The following is a 25,348-nucleotide window of genomic DNA, read 5'->3' on the forward strand; positions in this document are numbered from 1 at the left end:
CTTATTATTTGGAAATATTTGGCCAAAGTATGACATATGTGACTGTGAATGTAGTTAAGATTTTGATCCCCCAAAGCTTCATCTATTTATGTTGAAATGATGGACATTTTTCCACTGAAATTCTGTGCGGGTGGATTCAGCGGGTAGGGGGCAGTGTAAAATCCCTATATGAACAATAGAAATTGTTGCCAGAAAGAAGATGACAGTTACTATATTTGTGCATTATCCTGCAGTTGTGTTTCTACTAAGCCCACTATTACTTCCAAAAACTGAACAAAAGAATCTCTAAAGATAATGTTTAGCTCCAGTGTAGAAATTACAAGACCAGTTCCCAATGCCTCTCCTTATGTTGAGTCATATTTAACTACTCCAAGAGGAGCTCCACTGATTTTTGTGGGATTGTTTCTACTGAATAACTGCTGGGGTAGAAAAATTGGAATCTGCTTGTAATGTGTGAATGGTCTATATCACAGAGCTTCCATAATCTCTATATAAACACACTGTAAATAGTTTACACACACTAAGGTGAAAGAACCATCATGCTATATGCAGGTCCAACTTGCAGTACTTGTTACCTTAGTAAAGAGTGGTGGAATTGTCCTGCAGCAAACACTGGGAGTTGAAAAAAAGGTCAACAACAGTTATAAAATAAAGCTCTACCATATGGTGTGTTATCGTTTTCATATGCTATGAAGTATGGACAGACAATAGAGTGAGTTTCAGAACAAACCTGAACCTTCTAAAACTAAGCTGAGCCCAAATCATGTCAATCATTAAAAGCAGAGTCAGCTATTATAAATATATTTTATTATCTTTTCAGGTATTAGCTCATATTCTTCATCCAGAAACAGTAACAAACTGTGTGAACAGAAGGTTCTTATCATATTATTCGTTCAAATAAAATTTTACAACGTATCTAGTCCTACATACAAAAACAACTTAGATTTGCAATACTTAAAACACTCAACACAGAAACTTATCCTCCTCTAAATCAAGTTTAAAGTATGCATCATGACATGCATAATCCCACACTACCCCATTCCAGGTGACATTTCTCAGGTGCATGCCAGAATCACAGAATATTCCAATGCTATCACCTGCACAGCACAGAAGTGCTACTTGTATTCAGACAGGCTCTCTTTTGTTCCAGTTTGTGCCCATTGCAACTTGTCCTGGCACTGGGCACTACTGAAAAGAGCCTGGCTCCATCCTCTTAGCACCTTCCTTTCAGGTATTTATGGACATTGATCTCCTCTGAGCCTCCTCTTCTTCAGGCTGAAGAGTTCCAGCTCTCTCAGCCTTTCCTCATAGGAAAGATGCTCCAGGCCCTTCATCACCTTTGAAGCCCTTTTTTAGATTCTCTCCCATTGCCCCATGTTTCTCATCTGAAGAGTCCAGCACTGGACACAGCACTCCAGATGTGGCCTCACCATTGCTGAGTACCTCCCCGAACCTGCTGACAATACTTTGCCTAATGCGTCCCACTAGCCTTCTTTATAGCAAATGCACTCTGCTGGCTCATGCTCAACTTGGTGTCAACCAGGAGGACCTCCCTTCTGCCAAGCTACTTTCCAGCCAGTTGGTCCCTAAAGATGTAGTTGCTAAAATCTTGTTTTTCCTTCCAATTTGAAGAACCCAGAAATGCAAAGAAGATTGTCAGCTGTAAAAAAAAAAAACAAAACAAAAAAAAAAAAACAAAAAAAACCTAGTAAACTGTTTGTGAACTGTTGGTGGAAAATCTGAAAGGAACAAGTGTCTGGGACTCCAGTTGTACACCATGATAGATTGAAGCTCAATGGGCAAGTGACAGCCATTGGAAGAAGATGCCTAAATAAACACCAGCTCAACTGTATAACTCTGCAAAATTTCACATGTATGTTTGAAGCATATCTAAAGGAGTTATTTTAGTAAGCCACCTTAAAATCCTTTGGGCAGTCTAATAATCCTGGGCAAAAATGACGAATTTCTATATTTAGATAGAAAAATAAACATATGTTTTCATAAATCTGCAAAGATTGTGCAGAACAGCTATGAGGGACAGCCATATTTAGCTAGGGATGACCCAGCCCTATGGAAGTGAAATCTGCAATGGCAAGTCATCTAGGTGGACCACAGGGAAATAGCATGGAATTAAAGAATATGGAAAATCTTATTCCTGACAAGAGCTCTTTTGTGCACTTCAGCTTAGTTCGCTTTGGGAAGGAGTTTGTTTAGGCTTGTCCACATGGAGAATTCACATTATTTTGCAACAGCTTTCCTTGGCAACAGTTCAGATCAATTCAAACAGCCGGTACTGATGTGACAGACAATGCAAGCTCTGTCAAAAGAGAGAGAGAAAGGGATCCTTATAGGGACCTCTCAGAAATAGCAATGGTCCATTGGTTTCTAAAGAATTATCTCATACTCACTTCACTGGCCATGAGCTTACCACAAGAGAGATTCCTTTTTTGTTTCTCAGAAAATTCAGAACAGACAAGCAGATCTACGAAGATAAAGTTAAGGACAGATCTGACTCAAGTGTCCTCATCCAGCTGAGATGAAAAAAAGTCTACTGTGTTTTTCAGGCTATCTCTGCTGTATGATTCCAGTTTGTATTAGAAGCCAAAGAGCCAGAGAAGCAAAGGCAAACTGCTTCTGGCCTAATCAAAAGCCCCAGAAGATTAACTGTTGTTGCAAGGCTATTAGCATGATTTCTCCAAATGGAACAGGCCAATCAAGCTTCCAACACTCAAAAAAATTGGAATTTTATCTAAATCACTTTCCGTAAAAGTTTAAAGTCCTCTCTGTCTGCTTTAATGATGAATTTAAGAAATTTAGCAGAAAAAATTAACTACTACTATCTTTTCCAGTCTGAATTTATTCAGAGGTCACTGCTAGATAATAACTTACTTACACTCTGTGCTAATATTAATGTTTTTTTACTTTTACTAAAATATCCATTGTTCAGTATCCAATTTTCCTCTTAAAGATCTGAATTTAGTGCTGAAATTGACTCAGACAAGTTGTGCTAACTTACAAATTGTAAGGTGAAAAGAAACTGAATATAAAATTGCAAATAAAGACAAAATAATAAAAATTGCTAGCTTTCATTGTCACAAATGCAAACAGATATTGAGTTCTGGCACTTTACAAAGAACTTTGTTGCTACTCTGGTGCAGACATACAGGGGATATATAGGGAGAGAAAGAGAGTTTTTGTACAGTGGAGGCAAAACTTCAATGGAATTAAATACCTAGAGTGAAACCATAACATTGCAACGAGATGAGATTTAGCCTTTATCTTTATTACTGTTTCCGCTCTTCCTGATCACTGATAGACATGAAAACATTTTCATAATGAAAATATATCTCATTGGCCCCTTCTGCATGAACCAGTTTGGTTTTACTTTGGGAGCTCATTACACAGCCTCATTCCTTTGTTCAAATGTACTGCAGGCTTCACATACAGTCCATTGCATTTTGTAGCTATACTAGCAGAATACAAACGTGTTACAGAGTTGTACACGAATGTTCAATCCCTGTCTTAATAGGGTCTTAGTCTGCTCCTAGTTTTGAAAAATTAAAGCCACCAAAAACTGAAGAAGAAACAATTCAGTTTTGCATAGCCAAGTCTCTGCACTCCTTCCTCACTCACCACTTGAGTGCAGTGATTTATGACACCTTATTCTCTTCCCATATTCAGGGAAGTCACAGGAGGACCTTTCAGCTGCAAAGCTGTCTCCTCTGACAATACTCTTATGTATTGTTCCTATGACATAGCTCATCTCTCCTTTACCAGAGATGCACTAGCAATTATCAAATGCAAAAATATACTAAGGTGAAAATTCAGCTACACAGTTATGTACAGATCCACTACTTTGAAGTACAAGTAATTTAATTTTATCACAATGTTAAAAAATTATCTTTGATCTAAAATTGAAAATGTATTTCATTAATATTATCAAACAACCTCAAACAAAAATCTCTGTACATACAGAATTCTATCATAAACTTAATCTCACTAAGTTACCTGTATATGCTTATTCTCAAGGAGCAGAAATTGAGAATAATATGCTCAAATCATTATTCTGAACTGAAAAACACTTAAAATGGTTTCTCTTTGTAAAATTATTTTGTAAAAGAAAATGTTGTGACATTGAAATTAAGATAAGAAGTTTTATACACAGATTGGAACTTTTTTCAAAAGTAATAGATCAGTTTGCATTTCCCATTGTTCTAAGTCTTCCTATGTAGACAGCAAACATCCATTTCTATCAGAACTTTAATATCTCCCTTAAGCGTCCATTCAGGGAAAAAAAAATAATTATGAAAAGTCAAAAAGATTAACATAGAATTTCATCAGATTTCCACAACTGGACAATATTTTGGACATTTGGTGTCACAACAACCTACATGAATTGTGTATGATGATAAATATTTAGAAAATACTCGCAGTAAGTGAACTTAACAAGCATGAATTCAGCAACCATTTAAGTGAGATGACAAATGGCTTCATCTTATAGTGATATCTGCAGGATTGTGGACTGATCTGGCTTTAGAACTAAACGGAATTGATTAGTGCTTGGAAGACATGACCAAAAAAATCTTAAATCCACATACTATCCATGAGGTTCCATAAACTGTATTTTGTCATGAAATGCACACAAGACTATCAGGGGTTGGAATCATATATGATGAGACAGAACAGATGGAGGTGTGCAGAAGAGCAAACTGTAAAGCCTCTTTATAAAATTCTTCCTCACTACTGCTCCTTCTTATATATGGTTAGTTACACAGACATGAGATTCATATCATCCTTAAGATTCCATGAGGTTTTTTTAAAGTGATTAGTGTTTTGAGAGTGATATATCTGTTAAGTATGTCATTAGTGAAGAATCTGAAGGATTTTTAAAATTTCAGTGTCATGGCTTTCTGCATGCTTTTGCATATGAAACAGTACCAATAGTCCTTTTTATCAAATAGTCATATTGTAAATCACCATTAGAACAGGGAGACATTAAAAATTATCTATCACCTGACTTGGAGAAACTCACCGATATTTATATCATTCCTAGTAGGTGTTTGCATGAACTGACCTTGCACATGTCCAGTAGAAGACTCCAGGTGCTGAACCCTAAAAGTCCTCTGCCGGAATTGAATCTTTCTATTAGTCCAGCTCTTGTGACTAAGGAATACAAAGTTGATCACCATTCTTTTTGCAGCCTTTTCTGTACTGGGAGACTCATGTGCCTCTTCCTCAATAGTCTGCTTCTTAGATGAAACAAACCCAACTCTTTCAACGTTTCCTAGAAGTTCATGTTTTCAAACCTTCGTTTCATTCTCTTTTCTATTCATTCCAGCAGATCTATACTTCCAAAAATATGACATGCAGTTGGATATAGATCTAGGTAAAACCTCACAAATACTGAAAAAAACTTACTAGTTACTCCACACACAAATGTAAGACTCAGTCTTCATCCAGGAATGAGACTTGCTCAGTTCTTTTTTCCACCTCACAAATGTATATTATGTTTAGTTTGCCATACATTTGAATAAGCAACCAAATTTCTGCCATTAAAAAATGAGAAATAACTTGATAGAGATCATGTTTTTCTTTACAGATACATCACATTTTTTTTCTCAATTACTATGTTGATTTCAGACTGTATCTTCAACAATTAACAGTCATTTTGAATGGTCATAAGGAATGGCTTTATGTTTAAGTCTTGTTTGACTTTAGTGTTATCCTTCCATAAAAAAGATTAATTGGCCCATGAAAAGCCATTAGTGTCTCCTACAATAAATAATGGCTTTTATTTCTACTCCTGGGAGTTTGCAAAAGCTATGTTCCCTCTCTTCTTCAAAGTAATAATTGACAGCAAGGCTGAGGTAATAAAGTCACCAAACCCAAGCCACCTCACCTACACTGTTAGCTCAAATGACTTCAAAAAAGTTATTGGCCCAATATGCTTGAATGGAATTTTTCCCCTGTGGCATACAGGCCATTTTTATAACCACTCAATTGATATATGTTTTTCTGTTAAGATTAAACTTCATTTCTCAATTCAATTACAGTCAAAATATAAAAACTCAGGAAACCATATTCTGTATACTACCATCATCTGTCCTGTGCTTGGCAAAAGACAGAGATAAAAGGAATTAAGCACTGAACTGAGAAACAAGCTAAAGTATTTTCATAGACTAGATTCAGGATGTTTTATTTTGGTAATGATGAAAACTGAAATGATTTCTTGCATATAAACACTAACTGATTCCTCCTAGGTTTCTCCGTGGCTATATGTTCTGCAGAATACATCCTAAAAACATACAAACCTCTGAAACAGTTTTCTCTTTTTGCTCAAGAAAGTTTTTAAACTTCTCACCACTACATTCCTGGGATAGCTGTACTAGGATACCCACTTATTTATCTGGCTCCTTTAAAGGAAAGAGTAGGGGGAGTAGGACTAGAATTTTGCATGACTTGGAGGAAGGAGAGCATTGTCAAGCAATTAACACTGAATATTTTGTTTGTCTGGTTTCTTGATCAAATTCCCTTAATTGCATTACACAATCCCATTGTGCCTTAAATGTTACACATCTGGAATATAGCATAATGGTTTATTGGATTGATATCCCTTATTACTTTAAAATAAAGTACTGTAGGAAACCCCATTTTTTTGTTTGAACTGGTCTGCAAAGAATTCATAGTGGGTGGGAATGAGGGGATTTGTTCTTACAATGATATTATATGTAGTAATTAAAATACCCCATTTGTTTCACAGAGAGTGACTGACAGGAATACAGCATCACTTTGATTATTTACAGAACCATCATTTCAGAACAATTTACTTAAGTAAGAAGATTTGGCAGACTTGTATCCCCTGGAAACATACAAAAGTAGACTTGGCTCACAGTTTTATTAAACAATGAGAAATAATTTAGAGGTATTTTTCATCTTGCCCTCTCAATGGGATCTGCAGATATGGCTAAGGGACTTGGGGAAATTCCTTATCTGATCATGGTATTAGTAATAGATAAAGTTCAACTTTGCTTTTAACGTACAATAATATGAGACAAAGTCAATATTATTATTCAGATATGCTTCAGTTCTCCAAATACTTCTAAAGTAATTCACTAAGCTTGTTTATATTTTGGCAATCAGGATCAATTATTGTGCTAGGTGATATATGAAGACATCCCAGTGCAGTCTCGTTTAAGTAAAGATAAAACTGCTGTGTAAAATACATAAGAGGTAAAATTATGAATAGTGCACTAAATATTCCAATTAACCTACTGTGATGGTTTTTCCTGCTTTCTTTTGGCTATCGACTACATGTCCGTCATTAAGATGGGCCTAACAGATGGATCTGTATTCAAAAACATTTAATTCAGCAAAAAGCAAGCTCTTACATTTGTTTCTAATCACCAACTGTAACAACAATTGTTTACTGAGTTTTTACCAGTGGTAACGTAGACACTACAACATGACATCAGATGTATTTCCAACAGGGCCAGTGTTAGATGCTTCACATTAATATAAAAAATAGATGTATGAGTAAGTGGAAGTGAGACTAGTATTAGGAATAGATATAATTATTTAGGCATAATGCTTCTTAGGCATTTTAAAATTGTTTAAAATCCATTAAATCTTCCTAATAAAAATGTCCTATTTTCTTTTCCTGACCTTTCCCTTTTCATTTTTCTGGGTGATTGTAAGGAGCATTCCGTGTCAAAAAGCTTTGTAATTAATTCTGTAGAAAAGTATTATTTTTCATGCATTTAAAATTTATTACAATGAACTTTCTTTAAATATTTCACTTAACTAAGTGCCAGTAGAACAGAAGCTACAAACATGAAATTTCTCTACCATGACAGACTATCTTCTATGATAAGCAAAATCATCTTTGAATTCTTTCTTGATAAAAACATTTCCATAGCCATATTTTTAGTGATTTCATCACGCATGGTCCATTCTCTGTTATGCATCATTCTTTGTTTCTTCCACAGTGGCCAATTCAATACAAATTTAACAGAACACTGGTTGGAAGGTGTCCTGGTGGGCCAAGATGAATGTGACTTAGAAGTGTGCCCTTGCTGCAGTGAAGGCTAATAATATACTGGCCAGCAAGTTGAGGGAGGTGATCCATCCCCTTTCATTGGCAGCAATAAACCCACATCTGGATTGCTGTGTCTAGTGCTGGACTCCTCAGTACAGGAGAGACAAAGCACCACAAAAGTGATGAAGGGACAGGATAAGAGGAACTTGGACTGTTCAGCCTAAAGAGGAGACAGAGGGTTGATCTCAACAATGTATATAAATAGCTGAAGGGAGGGTGCAAAGAGGACAGAGCCAGGCTTATTTCAGTAGTGCCCACTGCCAGGATGAGAAGCGATGGGCACAAACTGGAGCACAGAGGCTTCCTCTGAGCACCAGGCAGCACTGCTGTGCTGTGCGGTGCCGGAGCACTGGCACAGGTTGCCCAGAGGCTGTGGGGTCTCCTCCTTGGGGATGTTCAGAAGCCGCCTGGCCATGGGCCTGGGCCCCGTGCTCTAGGTGTCCCTGCTGGAGCAAGGATTGAGTCAGAGAGATCCAGAGGGCCCTGCCAGCCTCAGCTGTTCTGGGATTCTAGACCGAATCCCCATTTTAAAGTCCAGGGCTGCCACTTTAACATCAGTCTTGAAAACAAGAGAAACTAACAAAGATTATTGAGTAATGGTTTGGTTCACTCAGAGAAAAAAAAATCTTACTTTAACGATTAAGTTAACGTGCAGATTGAGTATTAAGTGGAAGTACAGCACAGAATAATAGTTCAACCTTGGCATGAAATGTTGAGGATGACAAAATCTGAAATAAACACAGGGTCTGCTAGCTGTCTTCTGCTGAAAATAAGCAAATCTTCAAACACAGGATTAAAGTATTATTTAGATAGGACATGAGATAGCTCAGTGTATTCTCCCAGTATCTTGTATAAGGAAGTTCCCAAACCAGCTGCACTTCGAAGTACTACATTATACATAATATGTACAGTATTTATCCTAGTCCTACATAAATGGCATTTTAAAGAGCATATTTATTTATATAGAAGTGACCTGTTCTATTCACTAATTTTTAATCAAATCATACAACTTTTCTCTTGTCATAGCCAAGCTGTGCTTCATCATCTGTGACTGCTTGGAGAACTCCCTGACGGTTGGGAATTATGTATGTATTTCCCCACAGTGTCACAACACTTAGTGTTTTAAAGCAGTTTTTAGTTGTTCGTTTTTTTGTTGTTGTTGTTTTTTGTTTTTTGTTTTTTTTTTTTGTGAGATATGAGGGCTGATCTCAGTAATGCCTCCTGTTTTATGATGTTGGCCCACAACATCACAGGCAAATGGTGGTGGTATGGCAGCAGAGGTTGAGCCTTCCCACCAATATCGCATTGCATTCTGTTGCTGTGTGACAGATGACAGCAGAGGGGGAATCTGACAAATGATGTCTGACATGGAAGTGCATATAAAGAAAAGGTGTGGAATTGAAATCCTCCACGCAGAAGTAAATTGTACCCATTGACATTCATTGAAGCTTACTGAATGTTTATGGAGCCCAGTGGAAACAGTGGATGTGAGCATAGCAAGGCAGTGGGCAGTGCATTTCAGCAGTGGTGACCATGGGTCACCTCTGCCAGTAGAAATTTTTACAAGCATGGCATGCAGGCTATTGTTCATCACAGGCAAAAATGCACAGCTAATGGTGGTGTCTATGCTGAAAAATAGCCTTTAGCAGCTGAGAATTTGCTCTATCAAACAGTGTTATTGTGCTCTTTGCATCTGTTGTATTTTCCATGTAAGAAAATAGGAAGCATTACTTTTGGAACAACTAATGTAATTTAGGAGCAAAACTTTTCACAGGCAAGCATCCTCTTCAGTTACTCTATCTATTTCATTCAATTTTTTTCAGAATGACATTCAACATTAGTCAACAGTGTGCCCAGGCCTCGCCACAGTACAAAAGCTACATAAAACTATTAGAGAATGTCCAAAGGAGGGCTACGAAGATGGTAAATGGTCTAGAGGGGACGACTTGCAAGGAGCAGCTGAGGTCCCTTGGTTTGTTCAGCCCAGAGAAGAGGAGGCTGAGGGGAGGCCTCATGGTGGCCTGCAGCAGATCATGAGAGGAGTAGAGTGGCAGGTATTAATCTACTCTCTCTGGTGACACTAATAGATCCTGAGGGAGTAGCAAGGAGCTGTCTTAGGGGAAAGTCAGGTTGGATAGAGGGAAAAGGTTCTTCGCCAGAGCGCAGTGGGCATGGAATGGGCTCCCCAGGGCAGTGGTCATGGCACCAGGCTGCTGCAGCTCAAGAAGCATTCAGACAATGTTCTCAGACATAGGGTTTGATTTTGGGGGTGGTCCTGTGTGGAGCCAAGAGCTCAGCTTGATGATCCTTGTGGGTCCCTTCCAACCTGGGATATTTTATGATTCTATGATTCTGTGGTTATTTTGGATGAGAAAAGGAAAATTGTCTTGTTTTTAAGAGTGAGCGCACCAATAAATCAGTAAAATGAAGCTTATGGTATTATTTATTTAGTTATTTATTTAGTAGTTTTTTTTTTCTACACAGATTTGCTAATATAGTGATATAACCAGCAGTGTATTTTGCATACACTTCTGGCGATGTATCCATACTGTCTCATGCAAAAACATAAACCTTTCTAGGAGCTGGAAGACACCACAGCTATATTTATGCTAAATTCTACCAGTATGTTAATGCTAAATTCTACCAGTAAGGGAACTGAAATGGGAGGGTTTTTTTAATATTTATGTGACAACTGTCATATCAGTTGACACCAAGAACTCAAAATGATCTCCAGATTTATTACAGTCTAATCTTAACCTAAAGAGGTGAACTCTGAAAGTCAGAGCTATAACTGATCTGCATCTGAAAGGAAATAGCACAGCAAAATTCCCTTGAACTCTCTATAACTTAAGAGTGATGTATTGAAGCTTGTCATTAGCATTCGGTTAGGAAAGTATGTGTTTTACATTGCATATCAGAAATCTTTTTTGAGTGCAATCTTAAAATTTAAACCAAGCCTCACAAGGGATCTTCTCATTTATTATTACAAAGCCATGACATTGTAGATTCACTCTGAGGAAAATAAGCTGTAAACCAGAATTAAATAGGATGCGTTTTTTTTTTCTTTTTAATCAGACTTGCTGTGTTGTGGGCTAGCCAGTGGTGTTTGTTTCAGTTTTAGTGGTGATCCACAGTAATAAGGTATAAACAGAGAAGCCCATTAAACCACAGCACGAGCATACAGATGTTATGAGTGACCTTTATACTGAACTGCATGGAGAAGAAAGTTTCTTGTACACTACAGACAGACGAGACAGCTACCTCCCCAGGAGAGCTCATTAGGGAACACACTTTTCCCATGAAATAAATACTGAAATGTTAGAAGAATGACATAGACTGAATATATTTCAGTGTCTTCCCATTGGAAATGAGAGAATCCCTTGCCATCTCCTTGGGAAAGTGGGTGCCACGTGAATCCCAGCTCCCAGCACAGCTGGGCCCTTGCAGTTCTCAGCCCTCAAATGCTCCAAACTGTTCCAGGAACGAGCTCCTCTGGGTTTTGGCAGTTTCTAAATCATAGCTCCCACACATTTTATTTATTAAATTTTTAAATGTTTTTCAAGCATTCTAAATAAAAGCTTTGATCAACATTTTAAGGGTTTCCTTCTAATTTCTCCTTCAGAGCATCTCCTCTGCCATCTTAAAGCAATTTGACACCTTGAATCAATGTGTAAAACAGCTCAATTGTAAGAACAAACAAGGGAAGAAATACTTGGAACAAGAAAGCAAGGTGTCTCATTCAATACCATTTAGAGTAGCAGCTGTTTTATTATTGCAGCAAAATGCAACCAAGATGCTATTTGGATATGAGAAACAGACTTCAACTTGAACTGTGCTGAGAGCTCATCCTGTTTTCTACTTCTAAGTTTCTATGAAAATACTAAACAAGAGGCACTGAAGAGAAAAATAAAATAAGCCATATGTCAGAACGAGTTTATCTTCACAAAAAGAATGAAAAAATAATATCTTTGTAGATACAAATTTCGATGTCTACTACTTCACTCTAAAAGGTATTTCAAACATATGTCTGCTGCAGAGTTGTCAGTTCAATATATAGAATTCTTTGAGGATTTCCTACTTTTAATTGCAACATACCTTTAGAAGAAGCACACAAGAATCAGAATGAATGACAGTGAAATGAACAGACTGTGAAAAAATTGGATGCATTAAGTGAAGCTTGAAGAACTAACTGTAAAATAAAGTGCCTAATGGAACTAAAGGCCTCTGCAGGAGTATCAAGCATGCATAATTAAAACTTTTGAAAACTTTTCATGTAGTTAATTGTGAAGATTTTTTTCTGTATAAGTATTAAACATTTTTCATGAAATTTTCCTAGCAAGCAACAGGTGCAGCTGTACCCAAAAAGTGCAAATTGGCAAGGTCTGACGTTCCATCTGTTCTCAGGAATGTATCCTATCCTGAAAGGTTAATTCTAATAAAGAAATACAAGCTTAATTCCTCAGCATATGAGGAAATATATGCTTTTGACTCTTTAAAACATAGATAGCTAGAGATGCAGTTGTGGGTTTCAAGGCTACAATGAGTGTTTTAATGCAATATTTTTATTCTTTTACTAGTTTCCTTGAATGCAGAGCTGTCTTGTTAAAAACATGTAAGTAAATGGGGAAAAAAACAGATTGGTATTGTTTATATTTTAAGAATTAAGAAGATCCATAATTAATTCTAAAATTTAAACTATTGAGAAATTGAATTTATAGAAGTTAGGAAATTTGGTAACTTGAAATTTGATTTGGTTTTTTAGGGTTTTTTAATTTTAAATGTAAAATAATGCAAAAGCATTGACAGAAACAAGTATGAAAGTAGCTATTTTTTCATTCAATTCTTCTTCATTTGAAACTTTTAGCTATGTTGTTTTTTTCAACTCATACTTAGGAAAATACTGTATCTAGCATCTGCTTTCAGTCTTCATGACTAAAGTTAAAACACAAGTGCTATGTTTTAAAAACAGTTTTGGCTTAAAGTGGTCTGCTGCATATTTATCGAAATGCTTCGATGTATAATCTGACTTAGAGTGTCAGAATTTACAGGAGACATATTCTCAGACCTCATTTTGAGAAGATTCTCCATGCAACAGCAGAAAGTCTGAATCCTGGTGGTTCTATGATCATAGCCACTACAAACATAGGTGTTGATCCTTTCATCTCGGCTGGGCCACAGTGAAAAGGCATTTTCTTGGGCCACATATCTGTAGATTGCTTTGAAAGTAATGCCTGCTATTTATTTTCATGGAAACTACAACAAATAAAATGAGCATGGTAACTCTGATAGTGCAAATTCTCAGCTACTGAACACTATTTTTCAACAGTTACCACCATGAGCTAATCATTTTTGCCAGTGATGAACAAGAGTCCAGACGCTGCGCTTGTCAAAACCTGCACCAGCAGAGGTGACCCACTGTCACTGTCATCACTGCTGAAGCACATCGCCCACTGCCTCATTGTGCTCATATCCACCGTTTGGCCCCCATAAATATTCAGAAAGCATCGATGAATGCCAGTGGGTGTCATTTGTTCTGCATGGAGAAATTCAATTCCAAACCTTTTCTTTCTATGCACTTCCATGTCAGATGTTAGTTTGCCAGAGTGCCCATCTGCTGCCATCTGTCACATGGCAACAACATGTAACAGAATATTAGCATGAAGGTTCCACCTATACTGCCATACCACCAACATCTGCTTCTGATGTCATGGGCCAACATCTCAAAACAGGAGGCATTACTTTCAGAACACCCTTCGTAAAATATATATAAAACATAGTTAACATATATAAGTAAAAAAACTTATTGTAACTATTAATATTTTTTATTAAAACATTTTTTAAAAAGAGCAAAAATATCCAGAAAACTTGTGGTATATTTGACCTTGTTTTTGTGAAACTGATGGTTTGATGGCAGTGGTTGCATTTCATAGTGAGCTCTCAAGGTGTTCACCAGAGATTTTTGAAGAAATGTTACTCTTCCTGTACTTCATATCACAGAAACATAGAATGATAGAATCACTAAGGTTAGAAAAGACCACTAAGATCATCTAATACAACCATCAACCCATCACCACCATGCCCATTAAACCATGTCACTCAGTGCCACATCTACACTCTTCCTGAACACCTCCAGGGACGGTGACTCCACCACCTCCCTGGGCAGCCTGTGCCAGTATCTCACCACTCGTTCTGAGAAGAAAGGTTTCCTAACATCCAACCTGAACCCCTCCGGTACAACTTGAGATTATTCCCTCTCATCCTATCACTGCTACCTAGGAAAAGAGGCCAACCCCCACCTTTCCACAATCTCCTTTCAGGTAGTTGTAGAGTGATAAGGTCTCCCCTGAGACTCCTCTTCTTCTCTCTATCTCCTTTTTGGTAATGGATCGCCATGAGCTTTGATTCACAACTAAAATGACTATTGGTTTCTCAGAGTTTCACAATAATTATTCACAAATGAGCATACTTCCAAAAAGTGATTACATTAATAAGGCATGGCTGTGAAGTGAGGGATATCTTTCTCTGGTAAGAGAGGTCTTATAAAAGTCTGGTAAAAGTCTCTGGTAAAAAGACATGATGACATTTTTGTTTGAATATCTGATTGCAACTCTATACATTCTATATGAAAATTTGCAGGTAAAGTATTTACGGCGACTGAAAATGGAGTCAGAAATGCAAATTGATGCTTTTTTCAACAATCTGGAAACCTATTCTCAAATTCCTTTATCACAATGGAAAGCACGGCTGTGTATTTTTCTCTGTTCTCTGGACTGTATTCAACCAATGTACTGAAATCTATAAAACTATTAGCCATAACTTGAGTTACCACTTAGCAGCACCCTCAGCTTGCTCTGGTTTCAGCCCAGGCAGTGTTAATGGTACAGTGACGGTTTGGTCACTGTGAGTGGTGGGTGTGCGCCTGGGGCTGGGCTGCTTCGTGGGCAGAGCTGCCACCATTACAGCATGGGGCAGGGGGTGGCCACAGTGCAACCTGGGGCCATGGGCCACAGGTTGGACATGCCTATACTACAGTGAGGATCAAATCTTTACAGGCAAGACTGTAGAGCTGCACCAGCTCCTCACCCTTTTCTTCCCTTCCTGACAATAAAGTTGGAGTGCTGCAAGACAGTCCTTTCTTTCCAACATTCATAAAGATGTTCACTTACAATTTCTTTCCCCAATCTCTACCTGAAAACAGTCCTTTCAACCTGGTGTCCCAAGGTCCTCTTTGACTGACACCTCCTATGCCACATCTGCTTCTCGGCCTCCACAAACTCATCTGCAAACTGTGCTGAGTATGAGCGAAGCAGTCTAGCAACAGTATCCTGCTTTTCACGTGCCCTCAGAAAGTCTGGGAAAGAGTGATGATTTCTTTACAGAGAAGTGACACTCTTTTCCTCCTGGAGTGCTTATTTCCACCTCAGAGGACATTTTTCATGCTCTGAGCAATGCCTTGCTATAACTTACTGGAAGTCAGCCACATCTAACAGGTTAGAACCTTTAAAGATTATCCAGGCTGCAGGAATTTTCTAAAAGCTCAAGCATGATGGGGGTCCAAACAGAGTTATAACACCAGCAATATCTAAAAATAGTGATTAACAGCAGTGGGGAAACATTCTTATGCCTCCTTAATCTCCAGATTCAACATGAGATAGAAGCTGCCTACATAGATACAAGACACGGATGATTTGTGTGCATGCAACAACTGAATAGATGTCACAGCAGATCTTCGTGGGAAGAAACTACGGACTGTGGAATAGTTTGAATGAGACAGTAAAGGAATAGCTATTGGACAGCAGTAGATCTTGATTTGCATGGAAAAAGACCAGCGCAGAGCTGATCACAGTACAGGGAGTACAGAATTATGAAAATATTCTTACTGTTTCTTTTTGTATGTTTGTAGAAGGTTTTCATACCAGCTTGCGGTTATTGCCTACAGCAACACAGAAACCACTGCTCTGATGGGAATGGGACTTGTGGAAATGGTAACCTATGCCATGCCATCTTCTTTGCCTATAGTTTATTCTTCTACTCAGTATAAGGCAAAAAGAAGTCCTTGTTGTTGGCTACTGCTGTTGGTGCTCTTTTTTCCTCTTTAAATCTCTGCTCCACTGACCTTGCCCATAGATTTGAGTCTCTCTCCTGTAGCAAGGTTCAATACTGTTTCTACATTACATCATTCTTAAGAGATTTTTAGTCACAGTTTTGCTCCGATAGTTTCCAAACCACAAAAATATGGTAGTACAAATCCCTCTGAATCCAATGCAGGTGAAAAAGCTTCCACTGCACCAGCCAGGGAGCAAGGGAGAGAAGTGAGCTCCTGACTTCAGTGCAGTGGTTGTGTGGCCCCACGTCAAAACAGTAATAAGTTTACCTAAACCTCAATCTGATTTTAAAAAGCACTCCTTAGGCCTCTCAAGACATAATTTTCATTAGCTCTTGCTTGTAACTGGATTTAATAGAAAGTAAAGAGCTAGATTTGCACTAAACCATCTGTTAGATAGTAATGATGGGATATCATGACATATGGCCATTTGGTGAATATATTTCCAATATTCAGAGCTATGTAATGAGACAGAATCCCTTGGCATAAAAGAAATTTTCTTTCAAGGAGGTCCTGGGAAAAACTCCAGACACAGACAGATTCACAGATGGAGTGTCACAGTGTATCATATATTTATTTCAGTAAGACAGTTAAGCATTAAGAAATAAAACGCAACAACCATTTGAAGTAACATTTGCAAAATTCCAGTGGTCGGATTGTTCACTGTCTGAAACAGGTTAACTTTGTCCATGCATTTCATCCAAGCATTACCTATCTCTATTACAGGAGAGAGGCAGTGGACAGAAACAATAAACACTGCTAACTGCTGTGTTAGGTTGTGCTGTATATCTTCCTCACTTCATGCTAGCTTCCAAATTCTCATTCATACCACTGAAAGTATGTATACTAACACAGAATGAAAATAAATAATACACACATCACACAAAGAAGAAAGCCATATTTTCTTGCTCAGATATCACCAACACAGTAGCAGTAAAAAATGTAGATCATTATATTCAAACAGATACAAAACACCTCAGCATTTAGCACTTAAATCTTCATCTCCAGCTCTAAACATATAAAAAAATATATAGTTTATGCACCTCACATGTTCTTCAGATACACCTAAATATCTATAAGATGTTCCATTAAATCTTTCAGAAGCTGTGCAGTAATAAATAATTCATCTCTGTAAAACACGGTATAAGGAATCGGCCTCCTATTTCAGAGGAGACTCCCCCATATATTTTCATGTGATCTTTAATAGCAACTAAGATCTATTTCTTATTCTACTGAGTACTGCCAAGGCAGCTGCAGAGAGACAGTGAGAGGCTGTTTGTAGAAACAGCAGATTATTTTTCTTTCTCTGGGTAAGTTAGTATTTTAATTCTTTTAACCCTCAAAGTTATTTTTGGCAGAACCAACAGAACCAGCCATTGTGACAGTCTGATCCCACAGCCCTCTATTATTGTAAAGGATAGCCCCAGTTTTCGTTTTCTGTAAGACGAAGACTAAAAAAATTCCCCCATAAAAAAACTCATCTCACTCACCACTACCCAGATGATGATTTTTCTACACACCTCAAAGCCATTCTTTGCAGGAAGAACATGGGAATTTTAATCACCACAAAATAATGAAAAACAGGTATGATTTCTCATCATCCAGTGATTAACCACATGTACATGTCTCTCCATCTCACAGCTGCAATCCCAGAGTCCAGGGAGAAGCATACCTGTAAGCTGCTTGAAAATGAGAAAAAAAAAGAAAAAAAAAACACATTGGAGAAGACTTAACATAGCTATGAGCAAAGCAAAATAGAGAATGTGGTCATCAGAAGAAAATGGACGCATTTTGGATGACAGCCAGAGTCAGTAATATTTTTTGAGTAATAACTGTGAAGTTCAAGGCAACATTCATTGTATTTGGCAAAACCTGCTCAGGCCAGTCCTCCTGAGATAATCATGGAGAGGCAGGCAGCCATGTCCACCTCCATCCATCCAGAGCACTAATCAGATTATAAAGTACAACTCTGGGACTCCACGTGTGAATCTGTGTATGGAGACTCATGTGCACTGATGAAGTCGAATGTTTAAATCAAGACTTCTAAATCAGGCTGATCAGCACCTTATTTCAAGACAAGCATAGTTCATAATGATTGATATCGTGTTTAAGATCCAGCTGGGACGGGGTCTGAGAAAGTACAGAGGAAAAACAGATTGTTTTCTTCTACTGAAAATGAGTCCTTACCTATATTGTTGCAAATCTCAGATCTCTGTTACATTTTGAAATGTAAAAAAATGGCTGATTTAAAGATGGAACATATTTTAAAATTCTTAAGAGAACTGAAGAGCAATATTCAAGCCCCTCTTAGCAGTTACCTCAACAGTGTTATGGACCAAAGACATGAATAAAATGTTACTGAAGTTACATCAAATCTTTAATATGTCGTTTTGTTTGCTAAGCACGTGTGAAGAATGTTTTTTACTTTGAGAAAGTGTTTCTTTTAATAACAAGGTACTTATACTACTACCAGAAATAAAGTCATAAACACAGTATCCTTCTTTCCAATGAAGTAATGCCAATATATTGCTGTATGTAAAGCTGGTTGCATGTGTTACACAAGAGGAAAGAAGCTTGCTCAGGGTAAGTGTTGCCTGCAGTTTGCAGGAATACTACTGACATCAGGATGCACTAGATCACATGTTTGAGTCAACAGTATAATCTCTGAGGTGAGTTTTACTCTCTTCTGTTACTAATATAAAGACGTTTTAACATCTAAACTTAATAAACAGTTGAGTCTAATGCTTTTTTTACCTTTCCTCTTTAAGAATAAAGCAATTTTGTGCTGCGTACAACAAGAATGGAGTATAATGCCATCGCTGATATCTGATAGAACAGTTTAAGCTAGACCTGCAACTGTAAAAGCATGGGATAGCAAACGGCAGTAAAGGAAAAGCACACCATAATAAAAGATGTAATTCTGTATGTCTGAAATATCCCAAGAGCTCACCTCTTGGAATTGAGAGATGGATATTCTTGTGTTTATCATATGAAGTAGGTAAAACATGCCTCTCTTGAGGAATATCAAATTATGCACTCAGTTTGATGCCTTTATTTAACTCATCTCCATAACCTCAGTTTGAGTGGTATAGTTATTCAGCTAAAAGACCAATAGGAGCAAAAGACATTAGATTCAGCTTTAAGGAATAGAATCCTGAATAAATCAGTGAACTACTAATTTTAAATTAGGACAATCCAGAAAGGATTCTACATTATTTCAAGTCCAAACACTTGAAATCTCAGGATTAGACAAAGTGCAGAGACCTAAATGACAGAAAAAAAAAAAGAAAGAAGTCTTACTATTAAATACTCTTCCTGTAATTAATCACACACGAATCCTAATCTACCTAGGAAAAATATTTGTACTTCAGTGACTACTTGAAATAAATAAAACAATTTCATACTGTTACACGACATACATGTAGATGCAAATGAAGTGTATACTTAGTGGATGTATATTTTGTGTTACACTTCTGCAAAGTGCTTAAACTGAAATACCATTAATATGGTAGGGATGGCATAACAGTCACAAAACACCAAGAAAAACATCTACGGCATTAGGCTTCCCCACCACAGCATGAAACACTTTGGTTTTCAAATACAGGAATCACCTAGTTGGATCAAACTGCTTCCATCGGCTTTTGACAAAAAACAGCATCAGATATTTTCAGTTAACTAGATATGAACCACAGCAACAAGCATACTCTATGTGTCATATGATATCTACTAGTTCAGCTAAAAATATTTAGGACTGTGCTGTAGGGCTTTTTATTGTTGAAACAAATGGGTAAAATTACATAAATACTGTAATAACCTCATAACTTTACACTTACATTGTTGATTTATTCTCCTGAGAGTTGCAAAACACTTTATAGGCCCTGAAAGAGAGATAATAATACCACAGTGTAACTTGGTAATGAAAGGCACGGGAAAAGTATAGGAGAGTTAGAGATTGGACAAACATCCCATATCAGTACTGCGACAGTGCCAAAAGCAGAACACCAGGCTTCAAGCTTTAAATCAATATCGTGTTGAATCTGTTAAAAATATACATTAGAGTGTAAATTCTCTACTCTTGTTCATATGAGATCACAAGTTTAGCTGGATTGTACAAGTGGTTTTTCTTGGTTGGGTCATACATACCAGTCTATTCCCCCACTTCACTCCCCCACTCCTCACTTCTTCTAACACAAGTAAGCTGATCAAGTACGAAACTGGTGATCAGCATGAAACACTTGGATGGACAGCTGCGTCAGCAAGTGGTTGAATCAGACATAGATGACTACGTGCACCCTGGTAGTGCACAATTTTTATAAAGCTATAGGCAGCAAGTTATTACACAGTTTTTTTTTTTGTTTAAGAGTCTCACTGGTTTTTAGCAGTGATATTCCCGAAGACACATTTCTGTAGACTCAAGTGCTTTACTGAACTTGGACCTTAAATACAAAATAACTACAATTTATACTAGTGTTGAAAAAGCAGTACTTTTCATTTAAGTTTAGGAATTATTTTACCTGCGTAATTGACTACAAGTTGGTGGGTTTTATTGAAAAATGATTTGTGAATTTATTGAAAGACAGCTAGGGAGAGAGCCAAATTCTTTATTGAATCTTAGTCTTCCCAGAGGCAATATCTCTTAAATGGTCCAAAATGATCTATAAGTATCAGTAAGTGGTTTTATTTAGATTTTCTTGGCATGCCTAACAATCCAGAACAGCAATACCTTGAGTGTAAAACACAGTGTAAAACACCAAATGAAACTGTTACTCATCAGTCCAAAATCACGATACTGTCTCAGAAGTGCCTACTTTGCTGTTATTAACTCCAACAGGGAAAGAGAGTTTCAGACTTCTTTTTTCACTGTTTACCTAGTCACAGTAGGTTTAGAGATGAGTTGCCAGTCTGCCCAACCATTCCGAGCTGCAGAAAGCAAGTTGTTCTATGGTTACTTGCTATTGCTTTCCACATTCCTTTTGCCAGGTGTCCTTTTTTCGGCTTTTTCCTTCTGTTTCTCTAAATGGCCCTGTGCCATCCCTTTGTATTTGGGCATAAAACACACCGTTGCTTTCAGAGTGCATCAGTGACATTCAGAGATCCCTCAAGAGTGTTATTCAAAAAGCCACAGAAATTACTTCTTTATGTCTTAAAAAACAAGCTCATTTCTTCAGCTGTTTAGTTTTCTGTCAGCCCAAAGGCAAATGAAAGAAGGAAAGTCCTCATTTTTCTGCACTATGAGTTATCATCAAACAATCAGCTAGTTTGATTTCTTTAGAAACATAAACCTTGTCACAGAATTATCTGACCTTTTAAAATTAGTTTTAAATTTGTAATATGAGAATTTATGCTCTTTTTACAGAGAATTATTATTTGGCTGTTTTTTTTTTCAAAATTAGTCATGCAATTTTTCTTTTGCATTGGGTTTCTTTTGGTTGCATATGCATTAATAGTAAAAGATAATGCTTTGAAGCAAAGTAACAGAAACATTCTAGTAACTTTTTATGTATTAGTTCTCTCTATTAACGTTTCCAGAATAGCATGTATTTTGCCATCAATCAGCACCTAGGGAGAAACTCTGCTTTCAATTCAGTGTGAGGCAGGATTCTAAGAATAATTACTGGCTTCTGTGGCATTTAAATATTTTTTCTAAATAATCAACAATTAAAAAATACTTAGAAAAATCTTAAGCCATTTTATGAGTCAAAATTTTTCATATATGCACCAGAGATTTCTTCCCAGTACTGCTGGAGTAAACTATCCTCACTTCCAGCATTCACAGAACAGCACACCACAGTCAGTAACTGCATTCTGATAGCTCACAGTGACAAAGTTTTCAAAAAGGCTGGCGCTTGAAGGGCTGCAAGAGCTTCTGGCCTCGAAAAACAAAGTTTCAGGAAGCTGATATGAAGTTGTTGCAACTCAACACTATTTTCCCTCTGCCCAAAAAACCTATTCACGAACTCAGAGAAACAGCTTGCATTTTGAGCATATTTAGATGCCTCGCAAAATAGACTTAAAAAAGGATTTGAAAGGAGCTCCAAATGTGAGCTCAGCAGCAATGCACAATTCATCCTTAAGCTGACTTTACTGAACCTGTCTTACATCTGTAAAGAGAAAATTGTGCCTTTCACAATTTTTACCTTGTACAGTGAAAAAAAAAAAATGGTTTAGATGATAAGTTAAAAAAAAAAATGGGAGTAGAGAAGAAGCTGGACCAGAATTAGTTATCTCTCAGGGAAACAATTTCTTTATATGTATTACTTTATATATAATTATTTGATAGGTAATGACAAACTGCCTAATGATTAGAGAAGTTGTCAACACCATAGATTTGCCAGGAATAGAAAGCATCTGGAGACCTATGTGGAAGTAAGTGCCATAGAACAAGGTTTAAAATGAAATGTGCCAATAATGCTTACCTCGCTGCATAAATTCTTGTTGCACTTCTGAAATAATCTCACATTTATGTTTTAAAAGATAGGGGAGCGATACAACTCAAGAGCTACCATCCTAAAAAAGTGACTTTACAACAGAGTGTGAGAACTTTAACAAGCAATGATAAGTCACTTATAGAAGGTTCTCTAAATAATATCACCCACAAGTGTACTGAAAAAAAAGTGGTAATAATACATGAAAGACAGGAATGTACTTTGTAATTTCAGAACAACTTTATATGTCAGGCTGCCAGATAAATATTTACAACACACTCCAACTTAGCTGAACTTGTATGACTTCAATCGGGGGAACTGCTTCCAGACATGAAGGTCATGAAATATGTTATCAACTTTCCAGAGCCTGCCTTCAAAATCACATTAAAAGTGGAGAGCCACACGGCTGTCTAGTGTTATGTAGACTTAGAATCACTGATAGGAGGTTTATGAAAGCCTCCCCAGGGGAGAATAAAAAAAGAAAACTAAAGAAGAAGATTGTGCTACTATTACATGATTTAATAAAATGATGGAAGATTGTTTTTTATATATGATTCTGTTCACTATGCTTGGGAATACTGACCTGTGTCACAGCAGGCCATGTAGATGGCTGAGAGTTTGAACACAGATGGTAAGAATCACTCTGACAAGTGAGAACAAATGCGTAGAAAGTCTGTGCTGCAGGCCTCTCACCAGATCTGCAGTGTCAAGTTGTCTTCTTTTAAAAGAAATGTAACTAGTGCTACATCAGAGTGAAAAGGGAAAGCGTACCAATTAGAAAAGACTGTGAATAGTGCCTAGAGACCAGCCAAAGACATCACTTGCAGACACTGTCACTACTGGCAACAAATAATTACTCAAGAGGTGGAAATCTTTAAGGAAGGAAATGTGCAATATGATTTCTAAGCCAAGGAATGTCACATTCCTGGGGAGATTATTATCAATATTATTATTATTCTCTTATGCACAAATTCAGTTAATCCACTGTAAGAAATTATTACGCAGAATTTCCTCTATTCTGTTAAACAGAAGAGAGAAGCAAACTATTTCAGATGTGACAATGCATTTTAATTTAGGCATTAAGTCATATACACTAAATTCTTCAAACTGCAGTTAAAAGGAATGCTTTGGTGTCCATTTCATCACTGGAAATTTTGAGAATTCAAAACATCCCCAGTCATGCCTTCCTACAATTAAAATGTTGGTCTTCCTTTTATTTTCTTTCTGTTTTCTAAAGCATAAGCATATTAAAATTATTGTTTTCCATTTTTTCTGTACATTAAAATAGGCTCAAAATGTTTTTTGCTTCGTTTGGACTTTTTTAGAAAGAAAAGCTAAATTAGAATGTGTAATACTATTTTTTTGTTTAGTTTTCGTCATAGGTTTATGTTGATCTGAAAGATGCAGAGAGGACAGGATTACGGCATCAACTGTTTTTCTTGTAACGCTAGTGAATTTATTACTTCTTAGATACTGCTACTCCTGTTGTACAACATGGATTACTCTTGGACAATTCTGTTACTACTGGATTGTAATGTTGTTACTGAAAGTAAGACAGCAAAACAGTATCTTAGTAGAATTCTCACTATTTTTATTTACTTTTAATGATTCTCACAGGAAATAAGATATTATATTACTATATATATAAAGGCATACACATATTGATGAGTCTAGATACGTTTCTGATTACATAATCTGAAGCTTGCTCATTATGTCCTAGAACAATGTGGACTGTTACTATCTACACAGTGAATTTGTCCATTCTCAGCACATGCATACAATATACATGATGGGAATAAAAAAAAAAAAAAAGGCATAACAAAAGAGCATTCCCTCACTTTGGTGTACTTTGTATCCCTAAATGCTATTGTTTGTTTACTACAACCTAATGAAACCCTTGTCAATATCCAGTTACATGACCTGAGAAACACTCGTTGAGATTATTTACTGGTACACTGAGCGCTGGCATATTGGTCTTGAAGCACAGCGAGGGAAGAGCTGATAGAAGGCAGGGCCAAGGCTAAATGGCTTCTTTATCAGAAGTGACACAGGATTGGTCTTACAGGTGAGTAAAGGAATCATTAAAAGCATCTTTGGCCTAATGAAAGGATGGGCAAGGTGTGCTACTTAATACGTTGAAAGCTTTTACCCAAAATTCCTGCTTGGGTCTCAAATAAGTTTAACTGATTTAGCTTAAAGCATTCCAAAGAATTGAATTAGGGGAAAGGCTTGAGGTTTGTTTTTTTTTTGTTTTGCTTTTATCTAAAAGCAATGCTGTGAACATAAAACATTAAATGGCGTTTCAGTGATTTCATCCACTATTGAAGTAGTAGCCTATTACCAAAGCCAAATGTATTTGTCATGCCATGAACCAGTCATAAAACCAGTTCAGTTTAAGTTTGCTGTAGTCACATCTACACTGCTTTTCATGCACAACTGCCACATGGATTTGAGTATTTTTAACTTTTTCTTTTCTTTTTTTTTTTTTTTTTTTTGGTCCTATAACCTGTTTTATTTTAACACTAACTGTCAAAAGAACAAGATACTGTGAAATTTCATTGCTGTCTATTTCTGGTGAGATAATCGATGGCACAGGCCTGTTTCTCTTATCTTTGGGGAGTGTTTAACAGCATAATGGGAGTTCCATTTTGATTTGTGACCATTTCTTCTGGGTGGCCCAAACCAACCATGGAGGGTGTGAACAAACAGACAGCTACTGCTTCT

Source organism: Numida meleagris, chromosome 2 (genome assembly GCF_002078875.1).
Source record: "Numida meleagris isolate 19003 breed g44 Domestic line chromosome 2, NumMel1.0, whole genome shotgun sequence".
NCBI lineage: Eukaryota > Metazoa > Chordata > Aves > Galliformes > Numididae > Numida > Numida meleagris.